The sequence below is a fragment of the Grampus griseus genome (assembly GCF_964374135.1).
Source record: "Grampus griseus genome assembly, chromosome: 16".
Lineage (NCBI taxonomy): Eukaryota > Metazoa > Chordata > Mammalia > Artiodactyla > Delphinidae > Grampus > Grampus griseus.
The window spans coordinates 50,518,434-50,541,322 of NC_139010.1; the positions used below are offsets into that span (position 1 = coordinate 50,518,434).

The window sequence follows — 22,889 nt, forward strand, 5'->3', positions numbered from 1 at the left end:
AAAACTATTGCTTTTCTTCTTGGCAAATAGTTTGATTTTACCTTTGGGAAGCAGAATCATATGATGGACAAAACAATTTAACCATTAGAAAATCTGGAGGCAAATGTGCCACTTTCCTATAACGGGCAAATAGTGCTTCATGAAAGGTATTTTATATCAGCCTCATTTCATTACTATTGTATTCCCGTGCTTTCTCATCATCATCTATCTCTAATTTCTTATCTTGACATATATGTCTTTGATAGATAACGTAAATCTTTTTCGGAATATAGCTGGATATCAATACACAAGTGGCTGCTGTCTATAGGTTGGCAAGTCGACGTAAGCAAAAGGACAGAGGTATGTATTTGTTGATTCCTTGTGTAAGCTCTCTGGCCATTTGAATATGATGTCAAGATTTCTCTGCAAATCCTGTAAGCCCCTGCTTCCCTTACAAGGTGGATAGGTGCGGTATAGCTGGGGAAATCACTGGAGTGAGAGGAAATTCTGGGCTTTAATTGTTAGCTTTGGTGTTAACTAACAGTATTACCTTGATCAGGGCTTTGAGGCATTTGTTCTTTTACAAGTCAAGCGTTGATCAGTTCAGAAATCAGAGCTCAGTGCTTTCAGGGGTCCAAGGAACTCTGTAAGACAAAGGCAGAGGTGGGTACTTTGGGGAATCGAGAGCCCCTGCCCCACCTGAGGCACACCAACCTTTTCAGTACTCTGTGCCAGCTGAGCAGTGGGGGTCAGATTTGCCCAGAGGCTGTCAAGTGTTTCTTTTTCTTTTCTTCTTTGTATAACCCCTGGTCCCAGTGATCCTGCAGGCTCCCGCTGTTCTATCATTCCATGCTGATAATTCCATTGTTCAGCAGAGTCCACCTCTTTCAGGCTAGGCAAGTGTGAAGAACGAAATGACAGCCAGAGTGTGAGCTGAAGTAGGGGATCGCAGGCGGGGAGACAGGAGAACCCTTTTAAGCATTCATTGACAACCTCCGGCACCAGGGCAGAGCTGCAGCTGGTTGGGGAATGGTAGCACTTCACAGACCTACATGACAGGCTGCTGGGAGGGGCGGGCTGTCCTCGCCGAGCTGGACTTTGGACTGACGGTGAATCTAAGAAGCAGAAGCACAAATAGTGACAGGCGGTAATAAATAACTCGTTCCCAGCTTCCCTTTCTTCCCTCCCCTAGACCCTTAGGCATCCAGCCTACTTTCTGCTCCTTTCAACAGCGTTCTCATTATATTCTACCCGTCACTCAAGTGCAGTTCAATCGCCAGTTTCTCCTCCAAGCCCTCCTGTCTCTGCTGTTGGAATTCTCTGTGCTCTGTGTTTGGTTTGGATTTCACTGGGTGCAAACTGCATTCTACCAGGCACTGGTATTATTATACATAGTCTGTTTTCCCCTGCTGGAATGTAAGCTGCTTGGGAGGAGGGATCACCTTCTCCCTGCTTTTCTGTCTCCCTCTTGGTGCCTAGAACAGTGTTTTGTCAATCAGGTGTTCAGGAAATAAGGTAAAAAAGCCTCGGCTCTGTGTCCAGAAACACAGACTCAGTCTGGGCTGCTGGGCCCATTAGCTATGTGACTTTGGAGGAATTAGCAATCTCTCCAAATTTCAGAGTTTATTATTAGTTGTTTGTTTTTAGGATTATATGATAAACTCGCACACAGTTCTCAGCACAATAATACCTGTTGCCTGGATAAATGTTAAGAACTATGTTGCTTCGTGTTGCATTCTATGCTCACTGTAGCCAGTCCCTTTCTTCATTATCTGAAAAATGAGTTTATGCGTGTTGATGAAAAATGGGGCTTTGTGAATGAAGGCTTTAAGATGGACCAGAAATGTACTGACAAAAATTGGAAAACAAGGATTTGGCATCTTAGATTTCGAGGACTAGGGAGAAAAGGTGACTGCTATTGGAAAGCAGAAATTGCAAACTAATTATGAAGAGGAGGCCTGAGGTAAACAGAGTAAATTTAATTAAGATGAGCAGTTGGTTGGGCTGTCCAGAATGACAAATGTTTTTTCAAAAAAAAAAAAAAGAGGATAGAGTCAGAAGTAAAAATGAGGTAAAAAGTGAGAAAAATTCAAAGAGAAAATCTTGTGGAATCTGTCCTAGGACTAGGGTGCATAGCTGCGGTGGAGAGGGACCAGGAATTCCTATGTATGGATACCTGAGGGTTGAGCAACCCACCTAGAGGCCTAAAGCTGTGCCTGGGACAGGAGACTCATACCAGATCTCACCAGAAAGAACCAGGCATCCTCAAAGCTCAGGGATGGACTAGTAATCTCCCTCTTACCCTAGAGCCAGGATTTCAAAATTCCTTATAATTTTGCAAGTTGATCTTCATTTCTAAAGCACCTATGAAGTGAGTGAACTAAGGTTGCAATAACGGAAGGATTTGGGAGTGGATGAAGTTTCATATGAAGCCAAATAATCAGAGGTTGCTGGCTGAGCATGGAATTAAACTACCATATTTCATTATTTCTAAGATACATATATTATCACATTTATTATGATATGTATTAGACAATGGTGTCTTATTATCATGCTGGCCAGGCAGCAGTCGAGATGTGCTTGTCAAAAATCTGCATAACTTAAAGTCAAAAGTGCTAGCATCAAAACTTGCAGAATGGGTGCGTGTGACTTTTTGAATTAGGGTTTTCTCAGGGTAGATGCCCAGTAGTGGGATTGCTGGGTCGTATGGTAGTTCTAGTTTTCGTTTTTTAAGGAACCTCCATACTGTTCTCCATAGTGGCCGTATCAATGTACATTCCCACCCACAGTGCAAGAGGGTTCCCTTTTCAACATACCGGTATATTAATGGACATATGTGGAATCTAGAAAAATGGTACAGATGAACCTGTTTACAGGGCAGGAATAGAGACACAGAGGTAGAGAATGGACATGTGGACACGGTAGAGAGAGGAGGGTGGGATGAATTGGGAGATTGGGATTGACAAAGGTGCCCTGCCATGTGTAAAACAGATAGCTAGTGGGAACCTGCTGTATAGGACAGGGAGCTCAGCTTGGTGGTTTGTGGTGACCTAGATGGGTGGGATGGGGGGGGGTGGTGAGGGAGGGAATATATGTATACATACAGCTGATTCACTTCGTTGTACAGTAGAAACTAACAACATTGGAAAGCAACTATATCCCTATTAAAAAGAACAAAAACCTTGCAAAATGGGTCAGCACCTTGGGAGAAAATCTGGAGACACATGTGATTAACTGTTTTAAGAAATGTGAACTCGCCACGACATTGACGGCACAGGGGCTGGAAAAGAACATGAGTGGCTCTTACACAGAAAGTGCTTAGGAAGAATCAGGTTTACATTGTGAAGAAATTTCAAAAAAGAGTTTTTATTTCACTTATATTTTTCAATTTATGTGGGTAGACGATAAAAACGCCTAAATCAGTTTCTATCAGCTAAGACTCAACAAGAGGCTGTTTACACATGCGGTAGGGAAACACAGGGGTAGTGGAATAGTACTGTGACCTGGGAATGGTAACAGCAAAGCCTTTGCCACCACTGGGCAAAGGGCTGGGGTGCAAACTAGAGGCCAGAGTGAGAGAGTTGTGAGATAGGGCTTAGGAGGAGGGAGCACAAGTGACCCTGCAGGGAGAGAGTTGGGGGAATAAACATCCCCACCTCTCTCTCCCTCATTCTCTGATCTCTTGCAGGGGCTCCCCATTGGTCATACCCAGTTGGAAATCAGAGGTAAGAGGATGCAGGGGCTCCCCATTGGTCATACCCAGTTGGAAGTCAGAGGTAAGAGGATCCATTTACGTAACCTACCAATTTTCAAGCTTTTTGGTCTCAGAACTCCATTACGCTCTTAAAAATTATTGAGAACTTCTGTTTATGTAGCTTATATCCATTGATACTTACCATATTAGAAATGAAAGCTAAGAAACTAATTAAAAAGTAATAAACCCATTGTATGTTAATACAAGAAAAATTTCATATGTTAATACAAGAAAAATTTCAATGAAAAACAGCTCCTTGTTTCAAAAGCTAGTGAGTATGTGGCATTGTTTTACATTTTGGAGAAATGCTAATGTTTGGCTTCATGGAGGACACCTGGATTTTCATGTTGATTTCTGCATTCAAAACGTGGTGACATATTATTTTGGTTGAAGTGTATGAAGAAAGTATAGCCTCACACCTACCCGCAGTTAGAAAAGGGGTCTTTTCAGTATCTTTTCCAAACGTCATGTACAGTCTTCTTTAATAATGCACCAAAGCTCAGCAAGTAGTTTCTTAAAGGTTAGTGCAATGTGGAATCTGAAATTATAACAATGAACTTTTTGTGTTTGGTTACATTAAAATCCATTGGTCTATATCACACTTTGAATGTACCTTTTACCCATGCATGATTTTGTAGTTTTATGCCTTGGTCGTTTGGAAAATATAGGTTTAGTGAATTAGGCAGATCTACTACATATTGACACATTTGAATATACAATATCCAAAAAAATAACGTATCTGAAAAATCTTTAAACTTTGGGAAATTGTCAATCTCATTGTAGCAGATATGTTTCAAAAATTCTAATATTTGCTTAAAAACTCAAATTTTATCATGGGCAGCAAATATGTCTTTCTCAAAATGATAGACTCACTTGTGTTATTTTCAAGAAAATACCTGCCAAAAGCCAATTCTGAGTAACTACAGTTTATCTGTTAGTCTTATTTCCAAATGCTGTTCCATGAGAAAAGCAGATATTCAGCCTGCAGTTGAAACAATCCTGTCGATGCTTTTCTTGGAAATAACCATCATGCTTTGGTGTACCACAGAAGTATGCTTTATGCATACTGCCATTTCATTACATGGAATATTAAAAAGACATGGACGCAAAAGATGTGAGACTGAATGCAATTAATACTGTTTTTTTGCTGTTTTGTCATGGGCATTCTTAAATGAAACTGGCATTTCTTAAAAGATTGCGTTAGTGAAGAACACAGTGACTGCCAGCAGGTTGGTGCCACTGCCTTGATTCCTGCTAAGGCTCCAGAAGTTTTATCCACCTTTGATTTTTGCACCATCAATTCAAATTGAAAAAGGCAAGTACTGTCTTAGTATTCTTATAAAGATACTTCTGACCTGTATACCTCCTGAAAAAGTCTTGAGGAAACCTGGGGCTTTGGGGACTATACTTTGTGAACTGCTGAGGTAGCCTATCCAGGTCAGTGCCCTGAGTCAGAAGGCAGCATGGAGAAAGGTGAGGAGTAGATTTTGGAGTGGTGGTGGGCAACAGGAAGATATGCAAAATAAAGCCTTCATCAGCACTCTGCTTTCGTATAAAATACAAAACAAATCTCCATTATAAGACTACTTAATCTTTGGTTCCTAAGAGCTTGCAGTTTAGGAGAAGGGATAAGTCAAGTGTTCAGGTAACAACAGAAACTCAACAGTGGATGGGATCAAGATGGCAGAGTAGGAGGACGTGGACCTTACCTCTCCCCAAAAATCACATCAAAAATCAATCCACAAGTGGAACAATTTTCACAGAAAATCAGCTGGAAACTGGCAGAAGATCTCTCATACGACCGAAGCTGCAAGAAAGACCACCTCCACCCCCGCCATGTATCCAGGTAGGCAAAAAGGCTTCAGGATGGGACTGGCATCCCTAGGAGGGATCTGTGAAGGAGGGAGGGTCCCCACAGGCAGACCTTCATCCTGGGAAGCCTCCCTGTAGCCTGGGACAGATAGAGGGGTTGTAGGAGCCTGGACTCTGTTCACGAGGAGTACCTGTGTACTAGCTTGCTAGCAATCAGGGTAGAGAGAGACCAGTGCTGAGGGCTGCCACCTAGCTGCACTTCCTAGCCCAAAACATGAGCCCTGTGGGGCTGCTAATACGCACAGCACCTACGTGCTGAAAATTGGGCAGACAAACCCTGTGGTCGGGGCTGAACCTTAGAGCCCATTGTCAAGGTGCCTAGAGCGGGGCACGGCTTCTGCAGTGGCAGACTTTGTTAGCACGCACATGGCTGGGGCAGGGCTGACATCTGAGCCCCCTTATCAGCACTCACAGACTTAGGGCAGAGGGGAGGTCCGAGGGTGAGCCCAACACCTGTGGACTTTGTCGGCATGTACACCGGGTAGTCAACAGCATCACAGATTTGCACAAGTCCAGTGGAAAGCCCCTGGGGAGAAGTATGCAGGGGTTCCTTTCCTGGTGGGAACACTCTGGTTCCACCTACCTCACACTGCAGCTTGGAGATGGATGTGGGGCAGACAAGTCCTGGGAAAGCCCTAATAGAGAGGCAGCCCAGGTCCCAGGCAACAGCGAAACTGCCTTGATTCCTGCAGGCACCATACTCCAGGCTCTGGTGACAGCCCAGAACTAGGTCTGGAATGAACACAGTAGAGAAAGGAATGCGACCTTGGGCTGCTTCTGGGCAGAACTGTGGATACCTGCACAGGTTCACTGTGACCACATGGGCATCACTTGCTTCAGCACTAACCTCCTTGGGGACAGAACACACACTTAAGCACAAGGGACCCTTACTGAACCTGACTCTCAGGCCTTCTACTTCAAAAACTGGAGAGCAGACTCTGCCACTGCCAGGGCTGTGACAGCCATGGAACAAAGAGGAGGCCCTGCCCAATATCCACTGCAGGCTCTAGACACCACAACATCAATCACATCCCCTATCAAGGGGATAACAGCCAACATACTCTGAGGAAAGATGTGGCAGCATCCATCCCAAAAACAGCCCTTGCATAAAAATATTGGACTAACACAGTCTATACAGGGCCACTCCCACATAATAACAACACTTTAAGACCACGGTAGATAAATTTCTCTGTTTCTATGAATTTAGGAAGAATAGTTAAAAAGCAGAGAAAGAACAATACCCCAAAAGAATAATGAAAATGACCTTGCCAGTCCACTAGACCCTGAGTTCAGAAAGTAATAAAATGCTAAAGGAATTAAGAATTATTGACAGAAATTCAGCTCAGTGTAACAAGGAACTAGAAACTATCTTTCAAAATTAGACAACTCAATTACTGAGATAAAAACCAAACCAGAAGCAATGAATAGCAGACTAAATAACAGAGAAGAATGAATAAGTGATCTGGAAGATAGGATAATGGAAAGCACCCAATCAGAACAACAGAAAGACAAATGGAAAAAAAAGAAAGCAACATACAAGATTAATGAGATAATATAAAGCATGCCAACCTATGCATAATAGATCTTCCAGAAGGAGATGAGAGAGAGAGAGAAAGAGATTAAAAATGGATTTGAAGAAATTATGTCGGAGAATTTCCTGCACCCAAAGAAGAAAACATATCCAGGTACAGCAAACACAGAGGGTCCCAAACAAGATGAACCCAAACAGACCCACACTGAGACATATCATATATATATATATTTTTTTGATGTGGACAATTTTTAAACTCTTTACTGAATTTCTTACAATATTGCTTCTGTTTGATGTTTTGGTTTTTTGGCTGCAAGGCATGTGGAATCTTAGCTCCCTGACCAGGGATTAAACCTGCACACCCTGCAGTGGAAGGTGAAGTCTTAACCACTGGATGTCCAGGGAAGTCCCGTGACATATTATATTTAAAAGGCAAAAGTTAAATATTCTAAAGGCAGTAAGAGAAAACAAAGAGTCAGTTACAAGGGAATTCCCATAAGGCTATCAGCTGATTTCTCTGCAGAAATTTTGCAGGGCAGAAGGGAGTTGCATGATATATTCAAAGTCCTGAAAAGGAAAAATCTGCAACCTAGGATACTCTACCCAGCAAGATGATCATTTAGAATAGAAGGAGAGAGAAAGAATTTCTCAGACAAGCAAAAACTAAAAGATTACAGCAGTACTAAACCTAACCTAAAAGAAATATTCTATTTCTTCTCTAAATAGAAAAGGTAGGAATCTATAGGAAAGGAAAAATCACAATAGGAAAGGCAAATAGATAAAAAAGATTGAGTATCAAATAAGTCAGTACAAAGATTAAAAGCCAATAAATTTTTTTTGTAAAAGTGATTGTAACCACAATTAACAGCAGAAGGTAAACATGAAGATGTAAAATAGGACATCAGAATCACAAAATGTGGGGGAAGGGAGTAAAGAAAATGTAGATCTTTTAGAATGTGTTTGAACTTATATGACCAGCAGTCTAAAGAAATAGATATAGTTATGGGTTAATATACATGAAAACCAGGGTAACCACAAATCAAACACATACAGTAGATTCACAAAGAACAAAAAGAAAGGAATTCAAGCATAATACAAAAGAAAACTATCAAACCATGAAAGGAGAAACAAAAAGAACAAATGAAGAAAGAACTATAAAATCAACTGGACAACAAGGTTTGGCAATAAATACATGTGTAGCAATAATTACCTTCAATGTTAACGGACTAAGTGCTCTGATCAAAACATGAGTGGCAGATTGGATTAAAAAAACAAGAATATACAATATGCTGCCTACTTTAGGGTGAAAAGCACACACATATATTGAAAGTGAGAGGATGGAAAAAGATATTTCATGCCAAAGAAAATGACAAAAAAGCAGGGGTAGCAATACTCATATCAGACAAAACAGACTTTAAAAACAAAGGCCATAAAGAAAGAAAAAGAAGGACACTATGTAATGATAAAGGGATCAATACAAAAGGATATTATACCCAATATAAGAGCACCTAAATATATAAAACAAATACTAACAGACATAAAGGGAGAAATTGACAAGAATACAATAACAGTAGGGAATTTTAACACCCCACTGGTATCAACAGACAGATCTTCCAGACATAAAGCAAGAGATCCTAAATGACACAATAGAACAGTGAGACTTAGTTGATATCTAAAGGACACTACATTCAAAAAAGCCAGAGTACACATTCTTTTCAAGTGTGCATGAACATTCTCTAGAATTGCCCACATACTAGGACACAAAATAAGCCTCAACAAGTTTAAGAGGACAGAAATTATTTCAAGCATTTTTTCCTAACCACAATGGCATCAAACTAGAAATCAACCACACACACAAAAAAAGAAAAAAATCACATGTAGACTAAACAACATGCTACTAAAATATTAATGGGTCAATGATGAAATCGAAAGAGGAAATCAGAAAATACCTTGAGACAAATGACAATGAAAACACAACTTTACAAAATCTATGGAATGCAGCAAAACCACTTCTAAAAGGGAATTTCATAGCAATACAGGCCTTCCTCAAGAATGAAGAAAAATAACCTAACCTACCACCTGAAAGAACTAGAAAAAGAACAAACAAAACCCCAAGTCAGCAGAATGAAGGAAATAATAAAGATCAGAGAGGAAATAAACTATAGGTCAAAAAACAATAGAAAAGATAAAACCAAGAACTAGTTTTTTGAAAAGATAAAGAAAATCAATAAACCTCTAGCCAGACTCACCAAGAAGAAAAGAGAGAGGAACCAAATAAAGAAAATAAGAAATAAAAGAAGAAGAATAATGACCTATACTGCAGGTACAAAAAAATCATAAAATACTATAAACAGCTATATGTCAACAACTTGGACAGCTTAGAAGAAATGGACAAGTTTCTAGAAACATACAACCTGCCAAAATTGAGTCAAGAAGAAATAGATAATTGGAACAGACCAGTCACTAGATGTGAAATAGAATCTGTAATAAAAAAAAAAAAAACTCCCTGCAAACAAAAGTCCAGGACTGGATGGCTTCACTGGGGAATTCTACCAAATATACAAAGAACTTATACCAATCCTTCTCAAACTATTCCAAAAGACTGAAGAGGAGAGAACACTCCCAAGTTCATTCTATGAAGCCACCATCACCCTGATACCAAAACCAGAAGATACTACAAAAAAAAAAATTATAGGCCAATATCTTTGATGAATACAGATGCAAAAAACCTCAACAAAATATTAGCAAACTGAATCCAACTACAAAAAAAAAATTATAGGCCAATATCTTTGATGAATACAGATGCAAAAAACCTCAACAAAATATTAGCAAACTGAATCCAACAATACATGAGAAGGATCATATACCATGATCAAATTGGATTAATTCCACTGTTGCAAGGATGGTTCTACATACCCAGATCTATCAATGTGATACACCACATTAACAAAAGGCAAAAAACATATGATCATTCTCAGTAGACACAGAAAAAAAACAATAAAATTCAACATCCATTCATGATAAAAACTCTCAACAATATGGGTATAGAGGGACTATATCTCAACATAATAAAAGCTATTTATGCCAAACCCACAGCCAATATAATATTCAATGGTGAAAAGCTGAAAGCCTTCCCACTAAAATCTAGAACAAGACAAGGATGCCCACTCTCACCACTTCTATTCAACATAGTATTGGAAGTCCTAGTCACAGCAATCAGACAAGAAAAAGAAAGAAAAGGTATCCAAATTGGAAAAGAATTAAAGCTATCACTGTTTGCAGATGACATGATACTCTATAGAGAACCCTAGAGACTCCACACAAAAGCTATTAGAATAAATAAATTCAGCAAGGTAGCAGGATACAAGATTAATATACAGATATCTGTTGCATTTCTTTATACTAACAAATATCAGAAAGTTAAAAAAATCCCATTTAAAACTGTCAAAAATAATAAAATACCTAGGAACAATCTTAACCAAGGAGGTTAAAGACCTATACACTGAAAACTCTAAAATCTTGATAAAGGAAATTGACTATGATCCTAAGAAATGAAAATAAATCCCATGCTCTTGAATTTTTAAAATGACCATACTACTCAAAGCAATCTACAAATTTACTGTGATCCCTTATCAAAATACCCATGACATTTTTCACAGAATTAGGACAAATAATCCTAAAATTTATGTGGAATCACAAAAGACCCAGAATTGCCAGAGCAATCCTGAGGGAAAAAATAAAGCTGGAGGCGTAACCCTCACATACTGCAGACAATACTACAAAGCTACAGTAATCAAAACAGTGTGGTATTAGCACAAAAACAGACATATAAATCAATGAAACAGAATTAAGAGCCCAGGAATAAAGCCATACACCTATGGTTAATTAACCTATGACAAAGGAGACAAGAATATACAATGGAGAAAAGACAGTCTCTTCAGCAAATGGTGTTGGGGAAGCTGGACAGCTGCATGTAAATCAATAAAATTAGAACACTCCCTCAAACCATATGCAAAAATAAACTCAAAATGGTTTAAAGACCTAAATATAAGACACGGCACCATAAAACTCCTAGAAGAGAACACAGGCAGAACCACCTCTGACATAAATCATAGCAATATTTTCTTAGATCAGTCTCCCATGGCAAAAGAATTAAAAGCAAAAATAAACAAATGGCAACTAATCAAACTTAAAAGCTTTTGCATCAAAGGAACCCATCAATAAAACAAAAAACAACCTATGAAATGGGATAAAATATTTGCAAAGTAAGAGACCAACAAGGGATTAATTTCCAAAATATACTAATAGCTCATACAACTCAATATCAAAAAAAAAACAAAAACCCAACCCAATTAAAAAAATGGGCAGAACAGGGGTGGGGGACAAAGAGGGATGGACTGGGAGTTTGGGGTTGGTAGAGGCAAACTATTATATTTAGAATGAATAAACAAGGTCCTACTGTATAGCACAGGGAACTATATACAGTCTCCTGGGATAAACAGTAATGAAAAATAATATAAAAAAAAGTCTGTAAAACTGAGTCACATTGCTGTACATCAGAGATTGGCACAACATTGTAAATCAACTCTACTTTAATAAAAAAATGGGCAGAAGACCTAAATAGACATCTCTTGAAAGAAGACATACAGATGGCCAACAGGCACATGAAAAGATGCTCAACATCAATAATTATTAGAGAAATGCAAATCAAAACCACAATGAGGTATCACCTCCCACCAGTCAGCATGGCCATCATCAAAACATCGACAAATAATAAACCCTGGAGAGAGTGTGGAGAAAAGGGAACCCTCCCACACTGCTGGTGGGAATGTAAATTGGTGCAGCCACTATGGAAAATGATCTAGCAATCCTACTTCTGGGCATATATTTTGAAAAGATGAAAACTCTAATTTGAAAAGATACATGCACCCCAATATTCATAGCAGCAGTATTCATAATTGCTAAGACATGGAAACAACCCAACTGCTCATCAACAGACAATTGGTTTAAGAAGATGTGGTATATATTTATACAATTGAATATTACTCAGCCATGAAAAAGAATGTAATACTGCCACTGGCAGCAACATGGATGGACCTAGAAAATTCTATGCTTGGTGAAATGTCAGAGAAAGACAAACATCATATATCACTTACATGTGGAATCTAAAAAATAATATAAACGAACCTATATACAAAACAGAAACAGACTCACAGACATAGAAAACAAATTTATGGTAACCAAAGGGGAAAGGGTGTGGAGGAGGGAGAAATTAGGAGTATGGGATTAATAGATACAGACTATTACACATGAAACAGATAAGCAATAAGGATTTACTGTATAGTACAGGGGACTATATTCAATATCTTATAATAACCTATAATGGAAAATAATCTAAAAAAATAACTGAATCACTTTGCTATATAACTGAAACTAACACAATATTGTAAATCAACTATATTCGGTTAAAATAAAACTCAAAAAGTATAGCTTAGTGTAATTGTAGCTTTTTTTCTTTAGTGGTATATAAAATAAAATACATCTTTGAACTGATTCCTTAAGTCTTACATTCTATGATGTACGATAAGTAGAGAGAATCAAACGAATCCCATGTTGGAGTGACCTGATGCATCTCTGTCCATTCTAAGGTGTAACTGCCACTGGGACCAGTCCGGTCAGTCTTTGGGACAGATTTCCTGCTCCCTACATGGAACACCATGCATACTTATTTTAGAAACACTTGGTTTTCTAGCCTTCCATTGTTTATGAATCTTCTGAGAGATATATTTTATCTTCTAAACTTATGAATGTACAAATGAATGGGTGAATGAATAAATATGAATGGCCTAGAAGTCATTGCGCCTCCTTCAAGGGACTTCGCCTGTCCACTCTGGTGGGATGATTTTGTACCTATCATCCCACCAGAGATGATAATTTCTCTGGTGTCCAATTTCCTTTCACACTTTGTACTCCTTGCTCGCTATGCGTATGGACTTAATAAAGAAATGAGGCAGACGGATACACTATACTGCCTTCAGTCACTCTTCCACGAATGCCCAGCCTTGGCTCAAGAGGAAGGTAACGTTATCTGCAAACTGCAATCACCTGAGTTTACATTTGCAAGGGAAATGGTAACCTAGGAACAATCCTTTACTTCGAGGGGATTAGCACTTCAGCTGATTTTGGACTCTCTTATTTGTTTCTATAAATTTTTAACAGCTTGAAATGGCATTAAACTCTGCAGAGAGCACAGTATAATGCCACTAATCCTGTTGATCTTACATTGCTTTACAGAGGCAAGAACAGCAATAAATCCTTTTATGTGTAAATCAGGAGAGATGTTAGCCATTTCTCTGCAAGGACATACTTTATTACTAGAGTTGGCTGATATAAGTTAGAACTCAAGTATTAAATTTGAAATGTCTTGTCTTCTTCCTTTGCTAGTCCACTGATTCTCTTCCTTCTCCCATTTCCCCTTCCCCAAATAACTGAACCTTTCCTATATCCATCTATCCATCCATCCATCCATCCATCCATGCATCAACTTGCAAAATCTCTGTGTCTGACCATCCTGCCATTTTAGGACATATTTCTGTAAAGCATTGTGACAGATGCTTTCTGAGGGAACACAGTAAGACCTGGTTTCTAAGATCTTGCTGTCTAGTGGGAGGGATAAGTCAAGTGCACAGGTAACAGAAACTTAAGGTTGGATTTGACAGGATATTGGTTAAGGGCAAGTGCTCAGCAGATAGTCTATGCTTGTCTCTATCATTTCCTACCTGTACATCCTCAGGCAAATCCCTTGATGTATCCGAACCTCAGGTTCCTCATCTGCAATGTCAACCACATATGATTGTTGTGATGATTAAATAAAGCATAAGTATTTAGCACAATGCTATTTATTGCCCTAAATAATATTAAATATAATTTGTGCTCAGAGATATATAAGCAATAACCAAACTGACCCCTAAATTATTAATAGTACATTTACCTAACCACCAATAAAATGTATCGAATTTGGTTTTCATTGTATATATCTTTCAGAAATAAAGCTAGCCAAGAGGCCCTGAGCTGTTACCAGCATTATACATATAGTAAAGTTGTTTCTTACACAGATGATATGGCTATGCCTAAGAAAAGATGCTCCCTGAATTATCTTTCTTATGGTAAACATATGTTGTGGGAAGCCACCTGCACTGTTTCAACTGATCCCTACTCTTACAAGCAATGATATCCAAATGTGTTACCTTCCCAGGGCTGGATTTATCCAGACCAAAGCTTGTCATGTCCAACATAGGTCATCATATTTGCTGTGCTTGGTCCTGTACAAACCAATCCCATTGCCTTCAGCCAGTTGCTGGTTTGGCTGACCCCTGTGCTTGGTTTCTGCCCATCTCATCTTATACTAGTTTGAATCCCATCAGTTTCTACTCTTGAAGCACATCCCCCGCCCCACCCCATGCCAACACAGCCATCACTGATTCATATAGGTTCTGGGGAAAGAAAGAACCACAGTCTCCAGAACTTCAGAGGACCAGAGGAGACCAATCTACTTCAAGACATTGGCAGTGTGGAGTTCCCACTGGAAGAGAGGAACAATGGGGGAAACAATGGGGGAAAAGGGCCTAGAATCAGAACCTCAGAGGGACCTCTGACCCCAGTTCTGATTTACTCTGTCATGCTGAACAAATTACTGAGCTTGACCCATCTACACAGTAAATGTATTGTGCTAACTAATCTCAGCTTATTGCATTCACCAGTTCATCCATTTAATATTTATAAAGTGCACAATTCTGCACTGTGCAGAAGACACACTTCTATAAGGGCTACACACACACACACCATGGCTCAGAATGTTATATGAGCCACAAAGAAAGATACAAAATGTGAGGGGTTGCAGCTGTTCTGTTGTGGGTCTTTAAGCTACTTCTCAGTTCTAACCATCAGGCAAGACCTATCCTTTATCTCTTCAAGTTCACTAAAATGCCACGGAGCATCATCTCTCTGGGGCTGTTGTCTCCTCTGGAAAATGAAGCAAACGAATTTAACAGCTATTTCCAAGAATTTCTTTTGAGAGGGGAGGTGAAGAGGGGAAAATGCATAGGGATATATAATTCAGTGGTCACATAACTTTATCACATTTGTCTCCGAACCTCACTGTGAATTGGCCAGTGAAGATATCCTTATATTATTATTATTATTATTTTTTTTTTTTTTTGCGGTACGCGGGCCTCTCCCGTTGCGGAGCACAGGCTCTGGACGCACAGGCTCAGCGGCCATGGCTCACGGGCCCAGCGGCTCCGCGGCATGTGGGATCTTCCCGGACCGGGGCGCGAACCCGCATTCCCTGCATTGGCAGGCGGACTCCCAACCACTGCGCCACCAGGGAAGCCCCCTTATATTATTTTGATATAGCAGGAAACTGAGGCTCATAGAAGCTGAAGCACTTACTGGAGGAAAAATCAGGGTGAGGATGCTCGGTATAGTGCTGTAAATATTATGCAGAGAGAAGTAACGGCTAGGTTAATTCTCCAAACCCAAAACTCACTTTTGCCATCAATATTTTCTTCTCCTGATCTACAACACATCCAGGGGAGGGGATGATGTAGGGTGACACCAGTTTCTTGGTTAATAATCTTCATCTGAGTTGAGGTTTGTGTGTTTAGGATGAGCTCAGCCAGATGATGTTTCCTCCTGCCAGTAGGTGCCAGGGGAGGCAAATTTGTCTGAGTGGAAATAAAATCCGAAAGGAGGGAGCTTGGGTTGGGATATCCTGTTTGGTCACCCTACATTTAGCAAGCACCCACACTGCAAAGCCCACTGCAAAGCAGTAAAGACTTGAAAAAGACAGGGTCTCTACATCTTTTGGAGTTCCTGGTTAGCAGATGCATTACAAAAACAAACAAAACACCTTTCCCCTTTTCTAACAGGAAACATTATGCAAATAGTTTCAACTAGAGTAAAAGAAACAACAAAAAAAAATGCAACTTTGTTAAAGAAACTCCACATTTCTTACCCTCTCTCAATTTGACACATTCCTTAGTCTTAACTCTATAGACAACTACTCTGACATTAAGGACACCAGACTTTACTAATAATGAACCCTAGACAAACGAAACAAAACAGGGACTTCCCTGGTGGCGCAGTGGTTAAGAATCCGCCTGCCAATGCAGGGGACACGGGTTCGACCCCTCGTCTGGGAAGATTCCCACATGCCGTGGAGCAAGTAAGCCCATGCACAACTACTGAGCCCACGTGCTACAACTACTGAAGCCCACGCACCTAGAACTCTGTGCTCTGCAACAAGAGAAGCCACTGCAATGAGAAGCCCACACACCGCAACGAAGAGTAGCCCCTGCTCACCACAACTAGAGAAAGCCAGTGCACAGCAATGAAGACCCAATGCAACCAAAAATAAATAAATTTAAAACAAAACATACATCAGCAATAAACCCCCCAAACTTCAGCTCAAACCGAGGGCCCTCAGCCTTCTCTGAAAGAAAGAAATGCCCTTTTCTTTTACTATCAACAGATACTGCCTAAAGAACTCTAATATTTTCTCTAGAACAAGCTGTCTTCCATTCATTTGAATGACCGAAGGAAACCCACTGAAACTATGATTTAAAGCTTACATAAAGAAGACACCACTTGTGAAGGATATTCTGAATTTGTCCAATTACATACTGAATTAAGTAAAAGGCAAGGAGTGGAGGTTGAAAATACCAAGAGACTCTTATTTATGGTCTAAAACTCAGCAAAATCAGTGTCTCCTTGGTTAAGGTCTTCCTGTCTTTTAAATTTATTCTTCCTCTCTTCTGGGTTCTCATAGTACCTTCTACCATCACATACACTTATCCTAGGCTCTTTTAACTAATTTTTTTTAATCTGTATATTTTGCTCACCAAACTGAGATCTTGGAGGTCATGACCATAAAATTAGTCATCTTGTTTCTACAGTACCAAATACAGTAATCATTAATTATCGGTTGAAGAAATCAATTTATAACTAGACAGATAAGTGAGAAGGAAGGACTGGGATGTTATCTAAACTGCATCACCATTTTTAGAGGAAGGCTGAGGTGACCATGGAAAAACGGAGACATGACAAGAAGTTTGGTGACAGCCTTTGTGACACATTAGCTGTAACACATTTCAGAGCCATATCTTAATTCATATATGACTCTGTCACATATTAGCAAATAATTTAGCATCTCTGAGCTTGTTTACTCATGTAAAATGGGAAACATAATGCTTCAAAGAACTGTTACCAGCGTAAGTAGCTAATAAGCAGGTTTAAGTTACGCATTTTAACATAACACACATATAAAGGATGGTGACTACTATTATCTCTGCAACAAACCATTTTCTCTTTGAAATGATATCTGATATCTTTAGAGTCAGCAAAATAACTAGCAAATCAAAAGTAGTTTATTCTTTTTGTTGTATCACCTGACTTTGCTCCCAAGGAAGTAAAGGCAATTTTGCAGGTAAAAAATGGTTGATGCATTGAAGGAAAAAATGTACTTGCATTTGTGATTTATTTGTACGATTTCCTCTTATGAACAATTTAGAAATGAAAAGGACTTATTTTGGGGTGTTGATTTTTACGCTGGATTTTAAAAGCGTTTTTGTAAAGACACTGAATTGTGTTATCTATTTGATAGCTCTTAGATGCTTTTTTTCTGGAAGACATAAATTAAAATTTAATTTGGTGGAATATAATTAAAAATAGGACTTTAAGTTGAAATTGAGGTCTGTGAAAGTTTGAAAATAGAGAACCTTTTTGGCAAAGAGAAAATGCTTGAAATATGTTTGTGGTTCATCAAGTTGCTTATAGAATGATTCAAGAACTGTCGCTGGAAAATCAGAGGACTGACAATCCTGTTAAATCGGCTGTGTTACCAATGGTTGTACAGTCTCCTCCTTCCAGCTCAATCCTGGGTCATGGTACCTGCATCCGTAGCTGATGGGTCAGAATGCATATGAGGAAAAAATGTCTCATCAGACAGTAGAACCTATGCATTCTAGGGCCAGACACCAGATCCTACCATAATTAAAGGACCATAGAACAATAGTAGGAAGTGACACAATCTCCACATGCTGAATTCACCTCAATTCCTTAAAGTTATTTTTTTCTTGAGGACGTGCAGCTTGCAAAGCCCATGCTTTAAAAATGTACTGTAATTTTATCACCCCCACCTCCTGTCTTACGCTCTGTCCAGAAGGATTTGTTCTTATTTATGTCTGTGGAATGAGATTTTCTTTTCTAGTGCTTGGGAGCTTTCCATGGTGTCCTGTGGATGCTTCAAAATGAAGCCTTCTCTTTTTTAATCCTTTCCTTTTCTTAGACAGAATTGCCTTTTGTAATTTCTTCTTTCTTGTTAAAAAAAAAATCAAAAGAAAAGAATAAAAAGCAGCAGAAGGAATCTAGTTCGAGACTGCAGCCCAGGTGTTCTAGAAGACAATTCCTATAATTAGTTGTTAAAAGTGGCTTTGCCATCATTTTCCCCACAAATTGAAACTGACCTTTCCTCTCAACATTTCATTCTGGGGCTAGGGAAATTAACCAATTAATTGATTTTAATGAAATAAGTGTTTAAAACATGTTCAAGTACTGGCCTCAAAGAGAAACAAAAGTGTTTTCAAGCATCTCTCTCCTGAACCAAAATTTTGCATAATCTACATGGTACAGTGTGTGAGTGCTGGTGTTCAAATGCTAAATCATTCAAGATCTGTTCTCAGTATACATTTTTCTCATTGAGAAATCTCACACATGATTTGGCATAAATTGTAGCCTATTGTAATGACCATCCATAAGTGAAATACTCTCATTTGTGTTAAACTGTTGTTAACTGATTGGGGCAGTCTGAAAAAGATCACGTGATAGCCATGTATAACTACTCGGGAAAAAGAAAGAGGTTTCCCAGGAAATGAACCTTACTCTCGACTGCTGTGGTGAGCTTTGGAGTGTCCAAGATCCCTTCAGTCATTATTGGAATATTGTGGCACTATGAGTGACACAAGTTAGTACAAGAGAATAGCCTCCATGAATACAAATAACCAGCCTACAGGTATGAGCAGTCTCCTACTTTGCGGATACCAACTTTCTGTAGGAAAATTTGGAAATACCTTGAGAAAATATAAAAATGTGCCCATCCCTTGGCTCCTCAATTCCATTTCTAAAAACGTATCCTAATGGAATTTAGGATGTGTGTAAAGATTCATTTACAAAGATTTTCATTGTAAAATTATTTATGATAGAAATCAGAAGCAATCAAACTAACCAACAATAGGGTACTTATAGTACTGGTTAAATAAATCATGGTATAAATTTCAACAGTGCTATACCACTCAGCTTGAACTGTATTGTGAAGTCAGTGGAAACAGGTTACAAAAGTATTATATGTGGATATAATTCCTTTTTTTTTTTTTTGCAACTAAAGCATATGAAAAAATTCTAGAAAGTATACTTTAAAAGCTTACTAATATGGTTATCTAATAAGTTGTGGGGTTATAGGTTTTTTTTTAAAATCCTTTTGCTTCCTAGTATTCTCTACTTTTTCTACAATGAATGTGTGTTGCTTGTATCAATATAATAAAGTTGCCCACTGACCCCCACTCCTCCACTTTGACATGGCTCAGAGCCTCCCAGTTCACCTCAAAATAGCCGCAGTAACCATCCTGGGCAAAACTAGAATCTTTATTCTAGAACATGGAATTGGAATCTCTTTAGAATCTAAAGATTTCGCCATTGTAACATCTTAACACTTTCTCATTTCACATTATCTTTTATATGTCTTAAATATATACTTCCTAAAAATACGATATTATACATGTTAATGTTTTAAAGCAATATATTTATTCTTATAAATTTATTTGAATATCTCTTGTGATAACTGTTTGCATAATTGGGAACATCTAGGGCTTGGAATCACTCCTTCAGAAAGTAAATTTGTTTTAGGCTCTACTTCATAGATTTGAATCATTTTAGTAAGCATGCTAGGTAGTGATCTTTAGAATTCTTTTCAGTAGATGGTGAAACAAAGAACCATATTATGGTCAGAAAGAAAAAGGAAGGGTAAGTAAGGAGAAAGCCCCTCTATCTTCATTCCTATACAGTTATCCCTGGTAACTACAAAATGTCTTTAAGTTCCGTGAATGGGACCAGTGTACTCTCTCCCTATCTCCATTATGCCTGGAGTTCAATAGTCATGATCTGGGTCAAAGAAGAGAACACAGGTTAAACACTCTCCAACATAAATCATAGCAATATTTTCTTGGATCGGTCTCCCAAGGCAAAGGAAATAAAAGCAAAAATAAACAAATGGGACCTGACCAAACTTAAATGCTTTTGCACTTCAAAGGAAACCATCAACAGAATGAAAAGACAAACTACAGAATGGGAGAAAATATTTGCAAACAATGTGACCGACAAGGGGTTAATTTCCAAAATACACTAACAACTCATACAACTCAATATCAATAAAACAAACAACCCAATCAAAAAATGGGCAGAAGACCTAAATAGACATCTCTTGAAAGAAAATACACAGATGACCAACAGGCACATGAAAAGATGTTCACCATCACTAATTATTAGAGAAATGCAAATCAAAACCACAATGAGGTAATACCTCACACCATCAAAAAGTCTACAAATAACACATGTTGGAGAGGATGTGGAGAAAAGGATACACTTGTACTCTGTTGGTGGGAATGCAAATTGGTGCAGCCACTATGGAAAACAGTATAACATTTCCTTAGAAATTTAAAAATAGAACTACCATATGATCCAGCAATTCCACTCCTGGGTATATATCTGGAAAAAATGAAAACACTAATTGAAAAAGATACATGCACCCCGATGTTCATAGCAGCACTATTTACAATAGCCAAGACAAAGAAGCAACCCAAGTGTCCATCAATAGATGATTAGATTAGGAAGATGTGGCACATATATACAATTGAATATTACTTAGCCATAAAAAGTAATGTAATACTGTCATTGGCAGCAACATGGCTGGACCTAGAGAATATTATGCTTAGTGAAATAAGTCAAACAGAGAAAGCCAAATACTATATATGGATTCAAAAATAATACAAATGAAGCTATATACAAAACAGAAACAGACTCACAGATACAGAAAACAAACTTGCAGTTACCAAAGGAGGGGCAAATTAAAGAGTATGGGATTAACAGATACAAACTACTATATATAAAATAGATAAGGAACAAGGATTTACTGTATAGCACAGGGAAGTATACCCATTATCTTATAATAATCTATAAAGGAATACAGTCTGCACAAATACTGAATCACTATGCTGTACACCTGAAATGAACACAATCTTGAAAACTATATTTCAATTAAAAAATTAATCAGCCATGTATTTTTGGGCTCTAATGGAAAACAAACCATATCATTCATCCTTCAGGTGCACCATTTTTATAATTTTCTAAAGAGCATTATTCTCAACCATTGCTATGCCTGATATCCCAAGGTGTATATCCAGGTTTTCTACTACCATTATATCCTAACGCTAATCAGCTTTAACTACATCAGTGTGTACACCCTTGTTAGTAAGCTTGTATTGCCTTTTTGACTAGGTCCTCAGAGGGGAGTGAACCTAGAATTAAGGTTAATGGCGGGAGAAGCAATTTCCATGAAAATTGGGTTAAGGGACCTTGCTTTTGTGTGAATCGAACTAATAATTCGTTTATTTGGCTTGCTTTTTTCAGACTGTGGGTTCATGCTAAATGACCAAATTCTAGATCTGCATTTCACCCAGAATTAGGAAGATTTTGCATTCAACTAACTCTCTCACTATTTTACTATTTGGATAGAAAACTACTGAGCTTAGCAGACACCAAAGTAATAGTATCTCCAAAATTCCCATGTATTGCAGTAAATTTCCCATGACATCTCCTTGTAAACATATCCAACCCTCCCAAATACCCATCCTCCCAGATGGTTAGTTAGAGGTTTTTTCCTCCCCAATAATACATTACCTTGTAAAATCTTTATCATAGCACTTAGGCTATTATATAGTAACTGTTTGTTTTTTTCATAGTAGACTTTGAGCACCTTGAAGGCCAGAACTGTGACTAATTCATCTTTCCATATCCAAATCCTACTTATGCCATAAAATAGGCAATCGATGCATTAGATACATGTGGAATGAATGAGGAGATAACTAAGAATTTTTGTTTTTTGGATTTAAACTTTAACATCTCTATTGAAGTATAATTGCTTTACAGTGTTGTGCTAGTTTCTGCTGTATAACAAAGTGAATCAGCTATATGTATACATATAACCACATATCACCTCCCTCTTGTGTCTCCCTCCCACCCTCCCTATCCCACCGCTCTATGTGGTCACAAAGCACTGAGCCGATCTCCCTGTGCTATGTGGCTGCTTCCCACTAGCTATCTGTTTTACATTTGGGTCGTATATATGTCCATGCCACTCTCTCACTTTGTCCCAGCTTACCCTTCCCCATCCCAGTGTCCTCAAGTCCATTCTCTATGTCTGTGTCTTTATGCCTGTCCTGCTCCTAAGTTCTTCAGAACCATTTTTTTTTTTAGATTCCATATATATGTATTAGCATACGGTATGTGTTTTTCTCTTCTGACTTACTTCACTCTGTATGACAGACTCTAGGTCCATCCACCTCACTACAAATAACTCAATTTCATTTCTTTTTATGGCTAAGTAGTATTCCATTGTATATATGTGCCACATCTTCTTTATCC

General features: G+C 38.5%; 1 long non-coding RNA gene across 1 annotated transcript in view; it reads right to left on the minus strand.

Annotated features, from left to right (window-relative positions):
- Nucleotides 1–1,010: 1,010 nt before the first annotated feature.
- Nucleotides 1,011–22,889, minus strand: part of LOC309834805 — a 31,783-nt gene continuing 9,904 nt past the window's right edge. Inside the window, exons 2-3 of the long non-coding RNA XR_014297888.1 lie at nt 13,916–13,967; nt 1,011–1,094 (exon numbers count right to left, since the gene is read on the minus strand). This is a non-coding gene — a long non-coding RNA (uncharacterized lncRNA). The remainder of the gene's footprint in view (nt 1,095–13,915; nt 13,968–22,889) is intronic.